The 25583-nt window shown below is 36.1% G+C and overlaps 1 protein-coding gene across 2 annotated transcripts in view; it reads right to left on the bottom strand.

The window, feature by feature from the left end:
* The window catches only part of atg4b (autophagy related 4B, cysteine peptidase), a 170812-nt gene that overhangs the window by 130737 nt on the left and 14492 nt on the right, over window positions 1-25583 (bottom strand). The gene's annotated exons all lie outside the window — the stretch shown is intronic.

Here is a 25583-nt window from a genome sequence, read left to right as displayed (position 1 = left end):
CATAGACTGGATATAAATAACTAGAGGACCATAGACTGGATATAAATAACTAGAGGGGACCATAGACTGGATATAAATAACTAGACGGGACCATAGAATGGATATAAATAACTAGAAGGGACCATAGACTGGATATAAATAACTTGGGGACCATAGACTGGATATAAATAACTAGAGGACCATAGACTGGATATAAATAACTAGAGGAAAATAACTAGAGGACCATAGACTGGATATAAATAACTAGAAGAGACCATAGACTGGATATAAATAACTAGAGGACCATAGACTGGATATAAATAACTAGAGGGGACCATAGACTAGATATAAATAACTAGAGGGGACCATAGACTGGATATAAATAACTAGACGGGACCATAGACTGGATATAAATAACTAGAGGACCATAGACTGGATATAAATAACTAGAGGAAAATAACTAGAGGAGACCATAGACTGGATATAAATAACTAGAGGACCATAGACTGGATATAAATAACTAGAGGGGACCATAGACTGGATATAAATAACTAGACGGGACTATAGACTGGATATAAATAACTAAAGGACCATAGACTGGATATAAATAACCAGCGAGGACAATAGACTGGATATAAATAACTAGAGGAGACCATAGCCTGGATATAAATAACTAGAGGGGACCATAGACTGGATATAAATAACTAGAGGGGACCATAGAATGGATATAAATAACTAGAGGGGACCATAGAATGGATATAAATAACTAGAGGGGACCATAGACTGGATATAAACAATGAGAGGAGACCATAGACTGGATATAAATAACTAGAGGAGACCATAGACTGGATATAAATAACTAGAGGACCATAGACTGGATATAAATAACTAGAGGGGACCATAGACTGGATATAAATAACTAGACGGGACTATAGACTGGATATAAATAACTAGAGGACCATAGACTGGATATAAATAACCAGCGAGGACAATAGACTGGATATAAATAACTAGAGGAGACCATAGCCTGGATATAAATAACTAGAGGGGACCATAGACTGGATATAAATAACTAGACGGGACTATAGACTGGATATAAATAACTAGAGGACCATAGACTGGATATAAATAACCAGCGAGGACAATAGACTGGATATAAATAACTAGAGGAGACCATAGCCTGGATATAAATAACTAGAGGGGACCATAGACTGGATATAAATAACTAGAGGGGACCATAGACTGGATATAAATAACTAGAGGGGACAATAGACTGGATATAAATAACTAGAGGGGACAATAGACTGGATATAAATAACTAGAGGGGACCATAGACTGGATATAAATAACTAGAGGACCAGAGACTGGATATAAATAACTAGAGGACGATAGACTGGATATAAATAACTAGAGGACCATAGACTGGACATAAATAACTAGAGGAAAATAACTAGAGGACCATAGACTGGATATAAATAACTAGAAGAGACCATAGACTGGATATAAATAACTAGAGGGGACCATAGACTAGTTATTTATATCCAGAGGGGACAATAGACTGGATATAAATAACTAGAGGGGACCATAGACTGGATATAAATAACTAGAGGAAAATAACTAGAGGATCATAGACTGGATATAAATAACTAGAGGACCATAGACTGGATATAAATAACTAGAGGATCATAGACTGGATATAAATAACTAGAGGACCATAGACTGGATATAAATAACTAGAGGGGACCATAGACTGGATATAAATAACTAGACGGGACCATAGAATGGATATAAATAACTAGAAGGGACCATAGAATGGATATAAATAACTAGAGGGGACCATAGAATGGATATAAACAACTAGAAGAGACCATAGACTGGATATAAATAACTAGAGGAGACCATAGACTGGATATAAATAACTAGAGGGGACCATAGACTGGATATAAATAACTAGAGGGGACCATAGACTGGATATAAATAACTTGGGGACCATAGACTGGATATAAATAACTAGAGGACCATAGACTGGATATAAATAACTAGAAGAGACCATAGACTGGATATAAATAACTAGAGGACCATAGACTGGATATAAATAACTAGAGGGGACCATAGACTAGATATAAATAACTAGAGGGGACCATAGACTAGATATAAATAACTAGAGGGGACCATAGACTGGATATAAATAACTAGACGGGACCATAGACTGGATATAAATAACTAGAGGACCATAGACTGGATATAAATAACTAGAGGAAAATAACTAGAGGAGACCATAGACTGGATATAAATAACTAGAGGGGACCATAGACTGGATATAAATAACTAGAGGGGACCATAGACTGGATATAAATAACTTGGGGACCATAGACTGGATATAAATAACTAGAGGACCATAGACTGGATATAAATAACTAGAGGAAAATAACTAGAGGACCATAGACTGGATATAAATAACTAGAAGAGACCATAGACTGGATATAAATAACTAGAGGACCATAGACTGGATATAAATAACTAGAGGGGACCATAGACTAGATATAAATAACTAGAGGGGACCATAGACTGGATATAAATAACTAGACGGGACCATAGACTGGATATAAATAACTAGAGGACCATAGACTGGATATAAATAACTAGAGGAAAATAACTAGAGGAGACCATAGACTGGATATAAATAACTAGAGGACCATAGACTGGATATAAATAACTAGAGGACCATAGACTGGATATAAATAACTAGAGGACTATAGACTGGATATAAATAACTAGAGGAGACCATAGACTGGATATAAATAACTAGAGGGGACCATAGACTGGATATAAATAACTAGAGGGGACCATAGACTGGATATAAATAACTAGAGGGGACCATAGACTGGATATAAATAACTAGAGGGGACCAGAGACTGGATATAAATAACTAGAGGGGACCATAGACTGGATATAAATAACTAGAGGGGACCATAGACTGGATATAAATAACTAGAGGGGACCATAGACTTGATATAAATAACTAGAGGGGACCATAGACTGGATATATACATAACTAGAGGGGACCATAGAATGGATATAAATAACTAGAGGGGACCATAGAATGGATATAAATAACTAGAGGGGAACATAGACTGGATATAAACAACGAGAGGAGACCATAGACTGGATTTAAATAACTAGAGGGGACCATAGACTGGATATAAATAACTTGGGGACCATAGACTGGATATAAATAACTAGAGGACCATAGACTGGATATAAATAACTAGAGGACCATAGACAGGATATAAATAACTAGAGGGGACCATAGACTGGATATAAATAACTAGACGGGACTATAGACTGGATATAAATAACTAGAGGACCATAGACTGGATATAAATAACCAGCGAGGACAATAGACTGGATATAAATAACTAGAGGAGACCATAGCCTGGATATAAATAACTAGAGGGGACCATAGACTGGATATAAATAACTAGAGGGGACCATAGACTGGATATAAATAACTAGAGGGGACAATAGACTGGATATAAATAACTAGAGGGGACCATAGACTGGATATAAATAACTAGAGGACCAGAGACTGGATATAAATAACTAGAGGACGATAGACTGGATATAAATAACTAGAGGACCATAGACTGGACATAAATAACTAGAGGAAAATAACTAGAGGACCATAGACTGGATATAAATAACTAGAAGAGACCATAGACTGGATATAAATAACTAGAGGACCATAGACTGGATATAAATAACTAGACGGGACCATAGACTGGATATAAATAACTAGAGGACCATAGACTGGATATAAATAACTAGAGGACCATAGACTGGATATAAATAACTAGAGGAAAATAACTAGAGGATCATAGACTGGATATAAATAACTAGAGGACCATAGACTGGATATAAATAACTAGAGGAAAATAACTAGAGGATCATAGACTGGATATAAATAACTAGAGGACCATAGACTGGATATAAATAACTAGAGGGGACCATAGACTGGATATAAATAACTAGACGGGACCATAGAATGGATATAAATAACTAGAAGGGACCATAGAATGGATATAAATAACTAGAGGGGACCATAGAATGGATATAAACAACTAGAGGAGACCATAGACTGGATATAAATAACTAGAGGAGACCATAGACTGGATATAAATAACTAGAGGGGACCATAGACTGGATATAAATAACTTGGGGACCATAGACTGGATATAAATAACTAGAGGACCATAGACTGGATATAAATAACTAGAGGAAAATAACTAGAGGACCATAGACTGGATATAAATAACTAGAAGAGACCATAGACTGTATATAAATAACTAGAGGACCATAGACTGGATATAAATAACTAGAGGGGACCATAGACTGGATATAAATAACTAGACGGGACCATAGACTGGATATAAATAACTAGAGGACCATAGACTGGATATAAATAACTAGAGGAAAATAACTAGAGGAGACCATAGACTGGATATAAATAACTAGAGGACCATAGACTGGATATAAATAACTAGAGGGGACCATAGACTGGATATAAATAACTAGACGGGACTATAGACTGGATATAAATAACTAAAGGACCATAGACTGGATATAAATAACCAGCGAGGACAATAGACTGGATATAAATAACTAGAGGAGACCATAGCCTGGATATAAATAACTAGAGGGGACCATAGACTGGATATAAATAACTAGAGGGGACCATAGACTAGTTATTTATATCCAGAGGGGACAATAGACTGGATATAAATAACTAGAGGGGACCATAGACTGGATATAAATAACTAGAGGAAAATAACTAGAGGATCATAGACTGGATATAAATAACTAGAGGACCATAGACTGGATATAAATAACTAGAGGGGACCATAGACTGGATATAAATAACTAGAGGGGACCATAGACTGGATATAAATAACTAGACGGGACCATAGAATGGATATAAATAACTAGACGGGACCATAGAATGGATATAAATAACTAGAGGGGACCATAGAATGGATATAAACAACTAGAGGAGACCATAGACTGGATATAAATAACTAGAGGAGACCATAGACTGGATATAAATAACTAGAGGGGACCATAGACTGGATATAAATAACTAGAGGGGACCATAGACTGGATATAAATAACTTGGGGACCATAGACTGGATATAAATACCTAGAGGACCATAGACTGGATATAAATAACTAGAGGAAAATAACTAGAGGACCATAGACTGGATATAAATAACTAGAAGAGACCATAGACTGGATATAAATAACTAGAGGACCATAGACTGGATATAAATAACTAGAGGGGACCATAGACTAGATATAAATAACTAGAGGGGACCATAGACTGGATATAAATAACTAGACGGGACCATAGACTGGATATAAATAACTAGAGGACCATAGACTGGATATAAATAACTAAAGGAAAATAACTAGAGGAGACCATAGACTGGATATAAATAACTAGAGGACCATAGACTGGATATAAATAACTAGAGGACCATAGACTGGATATAAATAACTAGAGGACTATAGACTGGATATAAATAACTAGAGGAGACCATAGACTGGATATAAATAACTAGAGGGGACCATAGACTGGATATAAATAACTAGAGGGGACCATAGACTGGATATAAATAACTAGAGGGGACCATAGACTGGATATAAATAACTAGAGGGGACCAGAGACTGGATATAAATAACTAGAGGGGACCATAGACTGGATATAAATAACTAGAGGGGACCATAGACTGGATATAAATAACTAGAGGGGACCATAGACTGGATATAAATAACTAGAGGGGACCATAGACTGGATATAAATAACTAGAGGGGACCATAGAATGGATATAAATAACTAGAGGGGACCATAGAATGGATATAAATAACTAGAGGGGAACATAGACTGGATATAAACAACGAGAGGAGACCATAGACTGGATTTAAATAACTAGAGGGGACCATAGACTGGATATAAATAACTTGGGGACCATAGACTGGATATAAATAACTAGAGGACCATAGACTGGATATAAATAACTAGAGGAGACCATAGACTGGATATAAATAACTAGAGGACCATAGACAGGATATAAATAACTAGAGGGGACCATAGACTGGATATAAATAACTAGACGGGACTATAGACTGGATATAAATAACTAGAGGACCATAGACTGGATATAAATAACCAGCGAGGACAATAGACTGGATATAAATAACTAGAGGAGACCATAGCCTGGATATAAATAACTAGAGGGGACCATAGACTGGATATAAATAACTAGAGGGGACCATAGACTGGATATAAATAACTAGAGGGGACCATAGACTGGATATAAATAACTAGAGGGGACAATAGACTGGATATAAATAACTAGAGGGGACCATAGACTGGATATAAATAACTAGAGGACCAGAGACTGGATATAAATAACTAGAGGACGATAGACTGGATATAAATAACTAGAGGACCATAGACTGGACATAAATAACTAGAGGAAAATAACTAGAGGACCATAGACTGGATATAAATAACTAGAAGAGACCATAGACTGGATATAAATAACTAGAGGACCATAGACTGGATATAAATAACTAGACGGGACCATAGACTGGATATAAATAACTAGAGGACCATAGACTGGATATAAATAACTAGAGGACCATAGACTGGATATAAATAACTAGAGGAAAATAACTAGAGGATCATAGACTGGATATAAATAACTAGAGGACCATAGACTGGATATAAATAACTAGAGGAAAATAACTAGAGGATCATAGACTGGATATAAATAACTAGAGGACCATAGACTGGATATAAATAACTAGAGGGGACCATAGACTGGATATAAATAACTAGACGGGACCATAGAATGGATATAAATAACTAGAAGGGACCATAGACTGGATATAAATAACTTGGGGACCATAGACTGGATATAAATAACTAGAGGACCATAGACTGGATATAAATAACTAGAGGAAAATAACTAGAGGACCATAGACTGGATATAAATAACTAGAAGAGACCATAGACTGGATATAAATAACTAGAGGACCATAGACTGGATATAAATAACTAGAGGGGACCATAGACTAGATATAAATAACTAGAGGGGACCATAGACTGGATATAAATAACTAGACGGGACCATAGACTGGATATAAATAACTAGAGGACCATAGACTGGATATAAATAACTAGAGGAAAATAACTAGAGGAGACCATAGACTGGATATAAATAACTAGAGGACCATAGACTGGATATAAATAACTAGAGGGGACCATAGACTGGATATAAATAACTAGACGGGACTATAGACTGGATATAAATAACTAAAGGACCATAGACTGGATATAAATAACCAGCGAGGACAATAGACTGGATATAAATAACTAGAGGAGACCATAGCCTGGATATAAATAACTAGAGGGGACCATAGACTGGATATAAATAACTAGAGGGGACCATAGAATGGATATAAATAACTAGAGGGGACCATAGAATGGATATAAATAACTAGAGGGGACCATAGACTGGATATAAACAATGAGAGGAGACCATAGACTGGATATAAATAACTAGAGGAGACCATAGACTGGATATAAATAACTAGAGGACCATAGACTGGATATAAATAACTAGAGGGGACCATAGACTGGATATAAATAACTAGACGGGACTATAGACTGGATATAAATAACTAGAGGACCATAGACTGGATATAAATAACCAGCGAGGACAATAGACTGGATATAAATAACTAGAGGAGACCATAGCCTGGATATAAATAACTAGAGGGGACCATAGACTGGATATAAATAACTAGAGGGGACCATAGACTAGTTATTTATATCCAGAGGGGACAATAGACTGGATATAAATAACTAGAGGGGACCATAGACTGGATATAAATAACTAGAGGAAAATAACTAGAGGATCATAGACTGGATATAAATAACTAGAGGACCATAGACTGGATATAAATAACTAGAGGATCATAGACTGGATATAAATAACTAGAGGACCATAGACTGGATATAAATAACTAGAGGGGACCATAGACTGGATATAAATAACTAGACGGGACCATAGAATGGATATAAATAACTAGAAGGGACCATAGAATGGATATAAATAACTAGAGGGGACCATAGAATGGATATAAACAACTAGAAGAGACCATAGACTGGATATAAATAACTAGAGGAGACCATAGACTGGATATAAATAACTAGAGGGGACCATAGACTGGATATAAATAACTAGAGGGGACCATAGACTGGATATAAATAACTTGGGGACCATAGACTGGATATAAATAACTAGAGGACCATAGACTGGATATAAATAACTAGAGGAAAATAACTAGAGGACCATAGACTGGATATAAATAACTAGAAGAGACCATAGACTGGATATAAATAACTAGAGGACCATAGACTGGATATAAATAACTAGAGGGGACCATAGACTAGATATAAATAACTAGAGGGGACCATAGACTGGATATAAATAACTAGACGGGACCATAGACTGGATATAAATAACTAGAGGACCATAGACTGGATATAAATAACTAGAGGAAAATAACTAGAGGAGACCATAGACTGGATATAAATAACTAGAGGACCATAGACTGGATATAAATAACTAGAGGGGACCATAGACTGGATATAAATAACTAGACGGGACTATAGACTGGATATAAATAACTAGAGGACCATAGACTGGATATAAATAACCAGCGAGGACAATAGACTGGATATAAATAACTAGAGGAGACCATAGCCTGGATATAAATAACTAGAGGGGACCATAGACTGGATATAAATAACTAGAGGGGACCATAGACTAGTTATTTATATCCAGAGGGGACAATAGACTGGATATAAATAACTAGAGGGGACCATAGACTGGATATAAATAACTAGAGGAAAATAACTAGAGGATCATAGACTGGATATAAATAACTAGAGGACCATAGACTGGATATAAATAACTAGAGGGGACCATAGACTGGATATAAATAACTAGAGGGGACCATAGACTGGATATAAATAACTAGACGGGACCATAGAATGGATATAAATAACTAGAAGGGACCATAGAATGGATATAAATAACTAGAGGGGACCATAGAATGGATATAAACAACTAGAGGAGACCATAGACTGGATATAAATAACTAGAGGAGACCATAGACTGGATATAAATAACTAGAGGGGACCATAGACTGGATATAAATAACTAGAGGGGACCATAGACTGGATATAAATAACTAGAGGGGACCATAGACTGGATATAAATAACTTGGGGACCATAGACTGGATATAAATAACTAGAGGACCATAGACTGGATATAAATAACTAGAGGAAAATAACTAGAGGACCATAGACTGGATATAAATAACTAGAAGAGACCATAGACTGGATATAAATAACTAGAGGACCATAGACTGGATATAAATAACTAGAGGGGACCATAGACTAGATATAAATAACTAGAGGGGACCATAGACTGGATATAAATAACTAGACGGGACCATAGACTGGATATAAATAACTAGAGGACCATAGACTGGATATAAATAACTAGAGGAAAATAACTAGAGGAGACCATAGACTGGATATAAATAACTAGAGGACCATAGACTGGATATAAATAACTAGAGGACCATAGACTGGATATAAATAACTAGAGGACTATAGACTGGATATAAATAACTAGAGGAGACCATAGACTGGATATAAATAACTAGAGGGGACCATAGACTGGATATAAATAACTAGAGGGGACCATAGACTGGATATAAATAACTAGAGGGGACCATAGACTGGATATAAATAACTAGAGGGGACCAGAGACTGGATATAAATAACTAGAGGGGACCATAGACTGGATATAAATAACTAGAGGGGACCATAGACTGGATATAAATAACTAGAGGGGACCATAGACTTGATATAAATAACTAGAGGGGACCATAGACTGGATATAAATAACTAGAGGGGACCATAGAATGGATATAAATAACTAGAGGGGACCATAGAATGGATATAAATAACTAGAGGGGAACATAGACTGGATATAAACAACGAGAGGAGACCATAGACTGGATTTAAATAACTAGAGGGGACCATAGACTGGATATAAATAACTTGGGGACCATAGACTGGATATAAATAACTAGAGGACCATAGACTGGATATAAATAACTAGAGGACCATAGACAGGATATAAATAACTAGAGGGGACCATAGACTGGATATAAATAACTAGACGGGACTATAGACTGGATATAAATAACTAGAGGACCATAGACTGGATATAAATAACCAGCGAGGACAATAGACTGGATATAAATAACTAGAGGAGACCATAGCCTGGATATAAATAACTAGAGGGGACCATAGACTGGATATAAATAACTAGAGGGGACCATAGACTAGTTATTTATATCCAGAGGGGACAATAGACTGGATATAAATAACTAGAGGGGACCATAGACTGGATATAAATAACTAGAGGAAAATAACTAGAGGATCATAGACTGGATATAAATAACTAGAGGACCATAGACTGGATATAAATAACTAGAGGATCATAGACTGGATATAAATAACTAGAGGACCATAGACTGGATATAAATAACTAGAGGGGACCATAGACTGGATATAAATAACTAGACGGGACCATAGAATGGATATAAATAACTAGAAGGGACCATAGAATGGATATAAATAACTAGAGGGGACCATAGAATGGATATAAACAACTAGAAGAGACCATAGACTGGATATAAATAACTAGAGGAGACCATAGACTGGATATAAATAACTAGAGGGGACCATAGACTGGATATAAATAACTAGAGGGGACCATAGACTGGATATAAATAACTTGGGGACCATAGACTGGATATAAATAACTAGAGGACCATAGACTGGATATAAATAACTAGAGGAAAATAACTAGAGGACCATAGACTGGATATAAATAACTAGAAGAGACCATAGACTGGATATAAATAACTAGAGGACCATAGACTGGATATAAATAACTAGAGGGGACCATAGACTAGATATAAATAACTAGAGGGGACCATAGACTGGATATAAATAACTAGACGGGACCATAGACTGGATATAAATAACTAGAGGACCATAGACTGGATATAAATAACTAGAGGAAAATAACTAGAGGAGACCATAGACTGGATATAAATAACTAGAGGACCATAGACTGGATATAAATAACTAGAGGGGACCATAGACTGGATATAAATAACTAGACGGGACTATAGACTGGATATAAATAACTAGAGGACCATAGACTGGATATAAATAACCAGCGAGGACAATAGACTGGATATAAATAACTAGAGGAGACCATAGCCTGGATATAAATAACTAGAGGGGACCATAGACTGGATATAAATAACTAGAGGGGACCATAGACTAGTTATTTATATCCAGAGGGGACAATAGACTGGATATAAATAACTAGAGGGGACCATAGACTGGATATAAATAACTAGAGGAAAATAACTAGAGGATCATAGACTGGATATAAATAACTAGAGGACCATAGACTGGATATAAATAACTAGAGGGGACCATAGACTGGATATAAATAACTAGAGGGGACCATAGACTGGATATAAATAACTAGACGGGACCATAGAATGGATATAAATAACTAGAAGGGACCATAGAATGGATATAAATAACTAGAGGGGACCATAGAATGGATATAAACAACTAGAGGAGACCATAGACTGGATATAAATAACTAGAGGAGACCATAGACTGGATATAAATAACTAGAGGGGACCATAGACTGGATATAAATAACTAGAGGGGACCATAGACTGGATATAAATAACTAGAGGGGACCATAGACTGGATATAAATAACTTGGGGACCATAGACTGGATATAAATAACTAGAGGACCATAGACTGGATATAAATAACTAGAGGAAAATAACTAGAGGACCATAGACTGGATATAAATAACTAGAAGAGACCATAGACTGGATATAAATAACTAGAGGACCATAGACTGGATATAAATAACTAGAGGGGACCATAGACTAGATATAAATAACTAGAGGGGACCATAGACTGGATATAAATAACTAGACGGGACCATAGACTGGATATAAATAACTAGAGGACCATAGACTGGATATAAATAACTAGAGGAAAATAACTAGAGGAGACCATAGACTGGATATAAATAACTAGAGGACCATAGACTGGATATAAATAACTAGAGGACCATAGACTGGATATAAATAACTAGAGGACTATAGACTGGATATAAATAACTAGAGGAGACCATAGACTGGATATAAATAACTAGAGGGGACCATAGACTGGATATAAATAACTAGAGGGGACCATAGACTGGATATAAATAACTAGAGGGGACCATAGACTGGATATAAATAACTAGAGGGGACCAGAGACTGGATATAAATAACTAGAGGGGACCATAGACTGGATATAAATAACTAGAGGGGACCATAGACTGGATATAAATAACTAGAGGGGACCATAGACTTGATATAAATAACTAGAGGGGACCATAGACTGGATATAAATAACTAGAGGGGACCATAGAATGGATATAAATAACTAGAGGGGACCATAGAATGGATATAAATAACTAGAGGGGAACATAGACTGGATATAAACAACGAGAGGAGACCATAGACTGGATTTAAATAACTAGAGGGGACCATAGACTGGATATAAATAACTTGGGGACCATAGACTGGATATAAATAACTAGAGGACCATAGACTGGATATAAATAACTAGAGGACCATAGACAGGATATAAATAACTAGAGGGGACCATAGACTGGATATAAATAACTAGACGGGACTATAGACTGGATATAAATAACTAGAGGACCATAGACTGGATATAAATAACCAGCGAGGACAATAGACTGGATATAAATAACTAGAGGAGACCATAGCCTGGATATAAATAACTAGAGGGGACCATAGACTGGATATAAATAACTAGAGGGGACCATAGACTGGATATAAATAACTAGAGGGGACAATAGACTGGATATAAATAACTAGAGGGGACCATAGACTGGATATAAATAACTAGAGGACCAGAGACTGGATATAAATAACTAGAGGACGATAGACTGGATATAAATAACTAGAGGACCATAGACTGGACATAAATAACTAGAGGAAAATAACTAGAGGACCATAGACTGGATATAAATAACTAGAAGAGACCATAGACTGGATATAAATAACTAGAGGACCATAGACTGGATATAAATAACTAGACGGGACCATAGACTGGATATAAATAACTAGAGGACCATAGACTGGATATAAATAACTAGAGGACCATAGACTGGATATAAATAACTAGAGGAAAATAACTAGAGGATCATAGACTGGATATAAATAACTAGAGGACCATAGACTGGATATAAATAACTAGAGGAAAATAACTAGAGGATCATAGACTGGATATAAATAACTAGAGGACCATAGACTGGATATAAATAACTAGAGGGGACCATAGACTGGATATAAATAACTAGACGGGACCATAGAATGGATATAAATAACTAGAAGGGACCATAGAATGGATATAAATAACTAGAGGGGACCATAGAATGGATATAAACAACTAGAGGAGACCATAGACTGGATATAAATAACTAGAGGAGACCATAGACTGGATATAAATAACTAGAGGGGACCATAGACTGGATATAAATAACTTGGGGACCATAGACTGGATATAAATAACTAGAGGACCATAGACTGGATATAAATAACTAGAGGACCATAGACTGGATATAAATAACTAGAGGGGACCATAGACTGGATATAAATAACTAGACGGGACTATAGACTGGATATAAATAACTAAAGGACCATAGACTGGATATAAATAACCAGCGAGGACAATAGACTGGATATAAATAACTAGAGGAGACCATAGCCTGGATATAAATAACTAGAGGGGACCATAGACTGGATATAAATAACTAGAGGGGACCATAGACTAGTTATTTATATCCAGAGGGGACAATAGACTGGATATAAATAACTAGAGGGGACCATAGACTGGATATAAATAACTAGAGGAAAATAACTAGAGGATCATAGACTGGATATAAATAACTAGAGGACCATAGACTGGATATAAATAACTAGAGGGGACCATAGACTGGATATAAATAACTAGAGGGGACCATAGACTGGATATAAATAACTAGACGGGACCATAGAATGGATATAAATAACTAGACGGGACCATAGAATGGATATAAATAACTAGAGGGGACCATAGAATGGATATAAACAACTAGAGGAGACCATAGACTGGATATAAATAACTAGAGGAGACCATAGACTGGATATAAATAACTAGAGGGGACCATAGACTGGATATAAATAACTAGAGGGGACCATAGACTGGATATAAATAACTAGAGGGGACCATAGACTGGATATAAATAACTTGGGGACCATAGACTGGATATAAATACCTAGAGGACCATAGACTGGATATAAATAACTAGAGGAAAATAACTAGAGGACCATAGACTGGATATAAATAACTAGAAGAGACCATAGACTGGATATAAATAACTAGAGGACCATAGACTGGATATAAATAACTAGAGGACCAGAGACTGGATATAAATAACTAGAGGACGATAGACTGGATATAAATAACTAGAGGACCATAGACTGGACATAAATAACTAGAGGAAAATAACTAGAGGACCATAGACTGGATATAAATAACTAGAAGAGACCATAGACTGGATATAAATAACTAGAGGACCATAGACTGGATATAAATAACTAGACGGGACCATAGACTGGATATAAATAACTAGAGGACCATAGACTGGATATAAATAACTAGAGGACCATAGACTGGATATAAATAACTAGAGGAAAATAACTAGAGGATCATAGACTGGATATAAATAACTAGAGGACCATAGACTGGATATAAATAACTAGAGGAAAATAACTAGAGGATCATAGACTGGATATAAATAACTAGAGGACCATAGACTGGATATAAATAACTAGAGGGGACCATAGACTGGATATAAATAACTAGACGGGACCATAGAATGGATATAAATAACTAGAAGGGACCATAGAATGGATATAAATAACTAGAGGGGACCATAGAATGGATATAAACAACTAGAGGAGACCATAGACTGGATATAAATAACTAGAGGAGACCATAGACTGGATATAAATAACTAGAGGGGACCATAGACTGGATATAAATAACTTGGGGACCATAGACTGGATATAAATAACTAGAGGACCATAGACTGGATATAAATAACTAGAGGAAAATAACTAGAGGACCATAGACTGGATATAAATAACTAGAAGAGACCATAGACTGTATATAAATAACTAGAGGACCATAGACTGGATATAAATAACTAGAGGGGACCATAGACTGGATATAAATAACTAGACGGGACCATAGACTGGATATAAATAACTAGAGGACCATAGACTGGATATAAATAACTAGAGGAAAATAACTAGAGGAGACCATAGACTGGATATAAATAACTAGAGGACCATAGACTGGATATAAATAACTAGAGGGGACCATAGACTGGATATAAATAACTAGACGGGACTATAGACTGGATATAAATAACTAAAGGACCATAGACTGGATATAAATAACCAGCGAGGACAATAGACTGGATATAAATAACTAGAGGAGACCATAGCCTGGATATAAATAACTAGAGGGGACCATAGACTGGATATAAATAACTAGAGGGGACCATAGACTAGTTATTTATATCCAGAGGGGACAATAGACTGGATATAAATAACTAGAGGGGACCATAGACTGGATATAAATAACTAGAGGAAAATAACTAGAGGATCATAGACTGGATATAAATAACTAGAGGACCATAGACTGGATATAAATAACTAGAGGGGACCATAGACTGGATATAAATAACTAGAGGGGACCATAGACTGGATATAAATAACTAGACGGGACCATAGAATGGATATAAATAACTAGACGGGACCATAGAATGGATATAAATAACTAGAGGGGACCATAGAATGGATATAAACAACTAGAGGAGACCATAGACTGGATATAAATAACTAGAGGAGACCATAGACTGGATATAAATAACTAGAGGGGACCATAGACTGGATATAAATAACTAGAGGGGACCATAGACTGGATATAAATAACTAGAGGGGACCATAGACTGGATATAAATAACTTGGGGACCATAGACTGGATATAAATACCTAGAGGACCATAGACTGGATATAAATAACTAGAGGAAAATAACTAGAGGACCATAGACTGGATATAAATAACTAGAAGAGACCATAGACTGGATATAAATAACTAGAGGACCATAGACTGGATATAAATAACTAGAGGGGACCATAGACTAGATATAAATAACTAGAGGGGACCATAGACTGGATATAAATAACTAGACGGGACCATAGACTGGATATAAATAACTAGAGGACCATAGACTGGATATAAATAACTAGAGGAAAATAACTAGAGGAGACCATAGACTGGATATAAATAACTAGAGGACCATAGACTGGATATAAATAACTAGAGGACCATAGACTGGATATAAATAACTAGAGGACTATAGACTGGATATAAATAACTAGAGGAGACCATAGACTGGATATAAATAACTAGAGGGGACCATAGACTGGATATAAATAACTAGAGGGGACCATAGACTGGATATAAATAACTAGAGGGGACCATAGACTGGATATAAATAACTAGAGGGGACCAGAGACTGGATATAAATAACTAGAGGGGACCATAGACTGGATATAAATAACTAGAGGGGACCATAGACTGGATATAAATAACTAGAGGGGGCAATAGACTGGATATAAATAACTAGAGGGGACCATAGACTGGATATAAATAACTAGAGGGGACCATAGAATGGATATAAATAACTAGAGGGGACCATAGAATGGATATAAATAACTAGAGGGGAACATAGACTGGATATAAACAACGAGAGGAGACCATAGACTGGATTTAAATAACTAGAGGGGACCATAGACTGGATATAAATAACTTGGGGACCATAGACTGGATATAAATAACTAGAGGACCATAGACTGGATATAAATAACTAGAGGAGACCATAGACTGGATATAAATAACTAGAGGACCATAGACAGGATATAAATAACTAGAGGGGACCATAGACTGGATATAAATAACTAGACGGGACTATAGACTGGATATAAATAACTAGAGGACCATAGACTGGATATAAATAACCAGCGAGGACAATAGACTGGATATAAATAACTAGAGGAGACCATAGCCTGGATATAAATAACTAGAGGGGACCATAGACTGGATATAAATAACTAGAGGGGACCATAGACTGGATATAAATAACTAGAGGGGACAATAGACTGGATATAAATAACTAGAGGGGACCATAGACTGGATATAAATAACTAGAGGACGATAGACTGGATATAAATAACTAGAGGACCATAGACTGGACATAAATAACTAGAGGAAAATAACTAGAGGACCATAGACTGGATATAAATAACTAGAAGAGACCATAGACTGGATATAAATAACTAGAGGACCATAGACTGGATATAAATAACTAGACGGGACCATAGACTGGATATAAATAACTAGAGGACCATAGACTGGATATAAATAACTAGAGGACCATAGACTGGATATAAATAACTAGAGGAAAATAACTAGAGGACCATAGACTGGATATAAATAACTAGAGGGGACCATAGACTGGATATAAATAACTAGAGGGGACCATAGACTGGATATAAATAACTGGAGGGGACCATAGACTGGATATAAATAACTGGAGGGGACCATAGACTGGATATAAATAACTAGAGGGGACCATAGACTGGATATAAATAACTTGGGGACCATAGACTGGATATAAATAACTTGGGGACCATAGACTGGATATAAATAACTAGAGGACCATAGACTGGATATAAATAACTAGAGGACCATAGACTGGATATAAATAACTAGAGGACCATAGACTGGATATAAATAACTAGAGGACCATAGACTGGATATAAATAACTAGAGGGGACCATAGACTGGATATAAATAACAAGACGGGACCATAGACTTGATATAAATAACTAGAGGACGATAGACTGGAAATAAATAACTAGAGGACCATTGACTGGATATAAATAACTAGAGGACCATAGACTGGATATAAATAACTAGAGGACCATAGACTGGATATAAATAACTAGAGGACCATAGACTGGATATAAATAACCAGACGGGACCATAGACTGGATATAAATAACTAGAGGAGCCATAGACTGGATATAAATAACTAGAGAACCATAGACTGGATATAAATAACTAGAGGGGACCATGGACTGGATATAAATAACTAGAGGGGACCATAGACTGGATATAAACAACTAGAGGAGACCATAGACTGGATATAAATAACTAGAGGGGACCATAGACTGGATATAAATAACTAGAGGGGACCATAGACTGGATATAAATAATTAGGGGACCATAGACTGGATATAAATAACTAGAGGACCATAGACTGGATATAAATAACTAGAGGAAAATAACTAGAGGACCATAGACTGGATATAAATAACTAGAAGAGACCATAGACTGGATATAAATAACTAGAGGACCATAGACTGGATATAAATAACTAGAGGGGACCATAGACTAGATATAAATAACTAGAGGGGACCATAGACTGGATATAAATAACTAGACGGGACCATAGACTGGATATAAATAACTAGAGGACCATAGACTGGATATAAATAACTAGAGGAAAATAACTAGAGGAGACCATAGACTGGATATAAATAACTAGAGGACCATAGACTGGATATAAATAACTAGAGGGGACCATAGACTGGATATAAATAACTAGACGGGACTATAGACTGGATATAAATAACTAGAGGACCATAGACTGGATATAAATAACCAGCGAGGACAATAGACTGGATATAAATAACTAGAGGAGACCATAGCCTGGATATAAATAACTAGAGGGGACCATAGACTGGATATAAATAACTAGAGGGGACCATAGACTAGTTATTTATATCCAGAGGGGACAATAGACTGGATATAAATAACTAGAGGGGACCATAGACTGGATATAAATAACTAGAGGAAAATAACTAGAGGATCATAGACTGGATATAAATAACTAGAGGACCATAGACTGGATATAAATAACTAGAGGGGACCATAGACTGGATATAAATAACTAGAGGGGACCATAGACTGGATATAAATAACTAGACGGGACCATAGAATGGATATAAATAACTAGAAGGGACCATAGAATGGATATAAATAACTAGAGGGGACCATAGAATGGATATAAACAACTAGAGGAGACCATAGACTGGATATAAATAACTAGAGGAGACCATAGACTGGATATAAATAACTAGAGGGGACCATAGACTGGATATAAATAACTAGAGGGGACCATAGACTGGATATAAATAACTAGAGGGGACCATAGACTGGATATAAATAACTTGGGGACCATAGACTGGATATAAATAACTAGAGGACCATAGACTGGATATAAATAACTAGAGGAAAATAACTAGAGGACCATAGACTGGATATAAATAACTAGAAGAGACCATAGACTGGATATAAATAACTAGAGGACCATAGACTGGATATAAATAACTAGAGGGGACCATAGACTAGATATAAATAACTAGAGGGGACCATAGACTGGATATAAATAACTAGACGGGACCATAGACTGGATATAAATAACTAGAGGACCATAGACTGGATATAAATAACTAGAGGAAAATAACTAGAGGAGACCATAGACTGGATATAAATAACTAGAGGACCATAGACTGGATATAAATAACTAGAGGACCATAGACTGGATATAAATAACTAGAGGACTATAGACTGGATATAAATAACTAGAGGAGACCATAGACTGGATATAAATAACTAGAGGGGACCATAGACTGGATATAAATAACTAGAGGGGACCATAGACTGGATATAAATAACTAGAGGGGACCATAGACTGGATATAAATAACTAGAGGGGACCAGAGACTGGATATAAATAACTAGAGGGGACCATAGACTGGATATAAATAACTAGAGGGGACCATAGACTGGATATAAATAACTAGAGGGGACCATAGACTTGATATAAATAACTAGAGGGGACCATAGACTGGATATAAATAACTAGAGGGGACCATAGAATGGATATAAATAACTAGAGGGGACCATAGAATGGATATAAATAACTAGAGGGGAACATAGACTGGATATAAACAACGAGAGGAGACCATAGACTGGATTTAAATAACTAGAGGGGACCATAGACTGGATATAAATAACTTGGGGACCATAGACTGGATATAAATAACTAGAGGACCATAGACTCGATATAAATAACTAGAGGACCATAGACAGGATATAAATAACTAGAGGGGACCATAGACTGGATATAAATAACTAGACGGGACTATAGACTGGATATAAATAACTAGAGGACCATAGACTGGATATAAATAACCAGCGAGGACAATAGACTGGATATAAATAACTAGAGGAGACCATAGCCTGGATATAAATAACTAGAGGGGACCATAGACTGGATATAAATAACTAGAGGGGACCATAGACTGGATATAAATAACTAGAGGGGACAATAGACTGGATATAAATAACTAGAGGGGACCATAGACTGGATATAAATAACTAGAGGACCAGAGACTGGATATAAATAACTAGAGGACGATAGACTGGATATAAATAACTAGAGGACCATAGACTGGACATAAATAACTAGAGGAAAATAACTAGAGGACCATAGACTGGATATAAATAACTAGAAGAGACCATAGACTGGATATAAATAACTAGAGGACCATAGACTGGATATAAATAACTAGACGGGACCATAGACTGGATATAAATAACTAGAGGACCATAGACTGGATATAAATAACTAGAGGACCATAGACTGGATATAAATAACTAGAGGAAAATAACTAGAGGATCATAGACTGGATATAAATAACTAGAGGACCATAGACTGGATATAAATAACTAGAGGAAAATAACTAGAGGATCATAGACTGGATATAAATAACTAGAGGACCATAGACTGGATATAAATAACTAGAGGGGACCATAGACTGGATATAAATAACTAGACGGGACCATAGAATGGATATAAATAACTAGAAGGGACCATAGAATGGATATAAATAACTAGAGGGGACCATAGAATGGATATAAACAACTAGAGGAGACCATAGACTGGATATAAATAACTAGAGGAGACCATAGACTGGATATAAATAACTAGAGGGGACCATAGACTGGATATAAATAACTAGAGGGGACCATAGACTGGATATAAATAACTTGGGGACCATAGACTGGATATAAATAACTAGAGGACCATAGACTGGATATAAATAACTAGAGGAAAATAACTAGAGGACCATAGACTGGATATAAATAACTAGAAGAGACCATAGACTGTATATAAATAACTAGAGGACCATAGACTGGATATAAATAACTAGAGGGGACCATAGACTGGATATAAATAACTAGACGGGACCATAGACTGGATATAAATAACTAGAGGACCATAGACTGGATATAAATAACTAGAGGAAAATAACTAGAGGAGACAATAGACTGGATATAAATAACTAGAGGACCATAGACTGGATATAAATAACTAGAGGGGACCATAGACTGGATATAAATAACTAGACGGGACTATAGACTGGATATAAATAACTAAAGGACCATAGACTGGATATAAATAACCAGCGAGGACAATAGACTGGATATAAATAACTAGAGGAGACCATAGCCTGGATATAAATAACTAGAGGGGACCATAGACTGGATATAAATAACTAGAGGGGACCATAGACTAGTTATTTATATCCAGAGGGGACAATAGACTGGATATAAATAACTAGAGGGGACCATAGACTGGATATAAATAACTAGAGGAAAATAACTAGAGGATCATAGACTGGATATAAATAACTAGAGGACCATAGACTGGATATAAATAACTAGAGGGGACCATAGACTGGATATAAATAACTAGAGGGGACCATAGACTGGATATAAATAACTAGACGGGACCATAGAATGGATATAAATAACTAGAAGGGACCATAGAATGGATATAAATAACTAGAGGGGACCATAGAATGGATATAAACAACTAGAGGAGACCATAGACTGGATATAAATAACTAGAGGAGACCATAGACTGGATATAAATAACTAGAGGGGACCATAGACTGGATATAAATAACTAGAGGGGACCATAGACTGGATATAAATAACTAGAGGGGACCATAGACTGGATATAAATAACTTGGGGACCATAGACTGGATATAAATACCTAGAGGACCATAGACTGGATATAAATAACTAGAGGAAAATAACTAGAGGACCATAGACTGGATATAAATAACTAGAAGAGACCATAGACTGGATATAAATAACTAGAGGACCATAGACTGGATATAAATAACTAGAGGGGACCATAGACTAGATATAAATAACTAGAGGGGACCATAGACTGGATATAAATAACTAGACGGGACCATAGACTGGATATAAATAACTAGAGGACCATAGACTGGATATAAATAACTAGAGGACCATAGACTGGATATAAATAACTAGAGGACTATAGACTGGATATAAATAACTAGAGGAGACCATAGACTGGATATAAATAACTAGAGGGGACCATAGACTGGATATAAATAACTAGAGGGGACCATAGACTGGATATAAATAACTAGAGGGGACCATAGACTGGATATAAATAACTAGAGGGGACCAGAGACTGGATATAAATAACTAGAGGGGACCATAGACTGGATATAAATAACTAGAGGGGACCATAGACTGGATATAAATAACTAGAGGGGACCATAGACTGGATATAAATAACTAGAGGGGACCATAGACTGGATATAAATAACTAGAGGGGACCATAGAATGGATATAAATAACTAGAGGGGACCATAGAATGGATATAAATAACTAGAGGGGAACATAGACTGGATATAAACAACGAGAGGAGACCATAGACTGGATTTAAATAACTAGAGGGGACCATAGACTGGATATAAATAACTTGGGGACCATAGACTGGATATAAATAACTAGAGGACCATAGACTGGATATAAATAACTAGAGGAGACCATAGACTGGATATAAATAACTAGAGGACCATAGACAGGATATAAATAACTAGAGGGGACCATAGACTGGATATAAATAACTAGACGGGACTATAGACTGGATATAAATAACTAGAGGACCATAGACTGGATATAAATAACCAGCGAGGACAATAGACTGGATATAAATAACTAGAGGAGACCATAGCCTGGATATAAATAACTAGAGGGGACCATAGACTGGATATAAATAACTAGAGGGGACCATAGACTGGATATAAATAACTAGAGGGGACAATAGACTGGATATAAATAACTAGAGGGGACCATAGACTGGATATAAATAACTAGAGGACGATAGACTGGATATAAATAACTAGAGGACCATAGACTGGACATAAATAACTAGAGGAAAATAACTAGAGGACCATAGACTGGATATAAATAACTAGAAGAGACCATAGACTGGATATAAATAACTAGAGGACCATAGACTGGATATAAATAACTAGACGGGACCATAGACTGGATATAAATAACTAGAGGACCATAGACTGGATATAAATAACTAGAGGACCATAGACTGGATATAAATAACTAGAGGAAAATAACTAGAGGACCATAGACTGGATATAAATAACTAGAGGGGACCATAGACTGGATATAAATAACTAGAGGGGACCATAGACTGGATATAAATAACTGGAGGGGACCATAGACTGGATATAAATAACTGGAGGGGACCATAGACTGGATATAAATAACTAGAGGGGACCATAGACTGGATATAAATAACTTGGGGACCATAGACTGGATATAAATAACTTGGGGACCATAGACTGGATATAAATAACTAGAGGACCATAGACTGGATATAAATAACTAGAGGACCATAGACTGGATATAAATAACTAGAGGACCATAGACTGGATATAAATAACTAGAGGGGACCATAGACTGGATATAAATAACTAGACGGGACCATAGACTGGATATAAATAACTAGAGGACCATAGACTGGATATAAATAACTAGAGGGGACCATAGACTGGATATAAATAACAAGACGGGACCATAGACTTGATATAAATAACTAGAGGACGATAGACTGGAAATAAATAACTAGAGGACCATTGACTGGATATAAATAACTAGAGGACCATAGACTGGATATAAATAACTAGAGGACCATAGACTGGATATAAATAACTAGAGGACCATAGACTGGATATAAATAACCAGACGGGACCATAGACTGGATATAAATAACTAGAGGAGCCATAGACTGGATATAAATAACTAGAGAACCATAGACTGGATATAAATAACTAGAGGGGACCATGGACTGGATATAAATAACTAGAGGGGACCATAGACTGGATATAAACAACTAGAGGAGACCATAGACTGGATATAAATAACTAGAGGGGACCATAGACTGGATATAAATAACTAGAGGGGACCATAGACTGGATATAAATAATTAGGGGACCATAGACTGGATATAAATAACTAGAGGACCATAGACTGGATATAAATAACTAGAGGAGACCATAGACTGGATATAAATAACTAGAGGGGACCATAGACTGGATATAAATAACTAGACGGGACCATAGACTTGATATAAATAACTAGACGTGACCATAGACTTGATATAAATAACTAGAGGACCATAGACTGGATATAAATAACTAGAGGACCATAGACTGGATATAAATAACTAGAGGACCATAGACTGGATATAAATAACTAGAGGACCATAGACTGGATATAAATAACTAGAGGGGACCATAGACTGGATATAAATAACTAGAGGGAACCATAGAATGGATATAACTAACTAGAGGGGACCATAGACTGGATATAACTAACTAGAGGGGACCATAGACTGGATATAAATAACTCGAGGGGACCATAGACTGGATATAAATAACTAGAGGACAGTAGACTGGATATAAATAACTAGAGGGGACCATAGACTGGATATAAATAACTAGAGGGGACCATAGACTGGATATAAATAACTTGGGGAACATAGACTGGATATAAATAACTAGAGGACCATAGACTGGATATAAATAACTAGAGGAGACCATAGACTGGATATAAATAACTAGAGGACCATAGACTGGATATAAATAACTAAAGGGGACCATAGACTGGATATAAATAACTAGACGGGATCATAGACTTGATATAAATAACTAGAGGGGAGCATAGACTGGATA

This window comes from Salmo salar, chromosome 10 (assembly GCF_965601325.2).
Source record: "Salmo salar chromosome 10, fSalSal1, whole genome shotgun sequence".
NCBI classification, from domain to species: Eukaryota; Metazoa; Chordata; class Actinopteri; order Salmoniformes; family Salmonidae; genus Salmo; species Salmo salar.
Note: the sequence above shows the minus strand (reverse complement) of the source record. Positions and strands in the feature narration are given on the sequence as shown.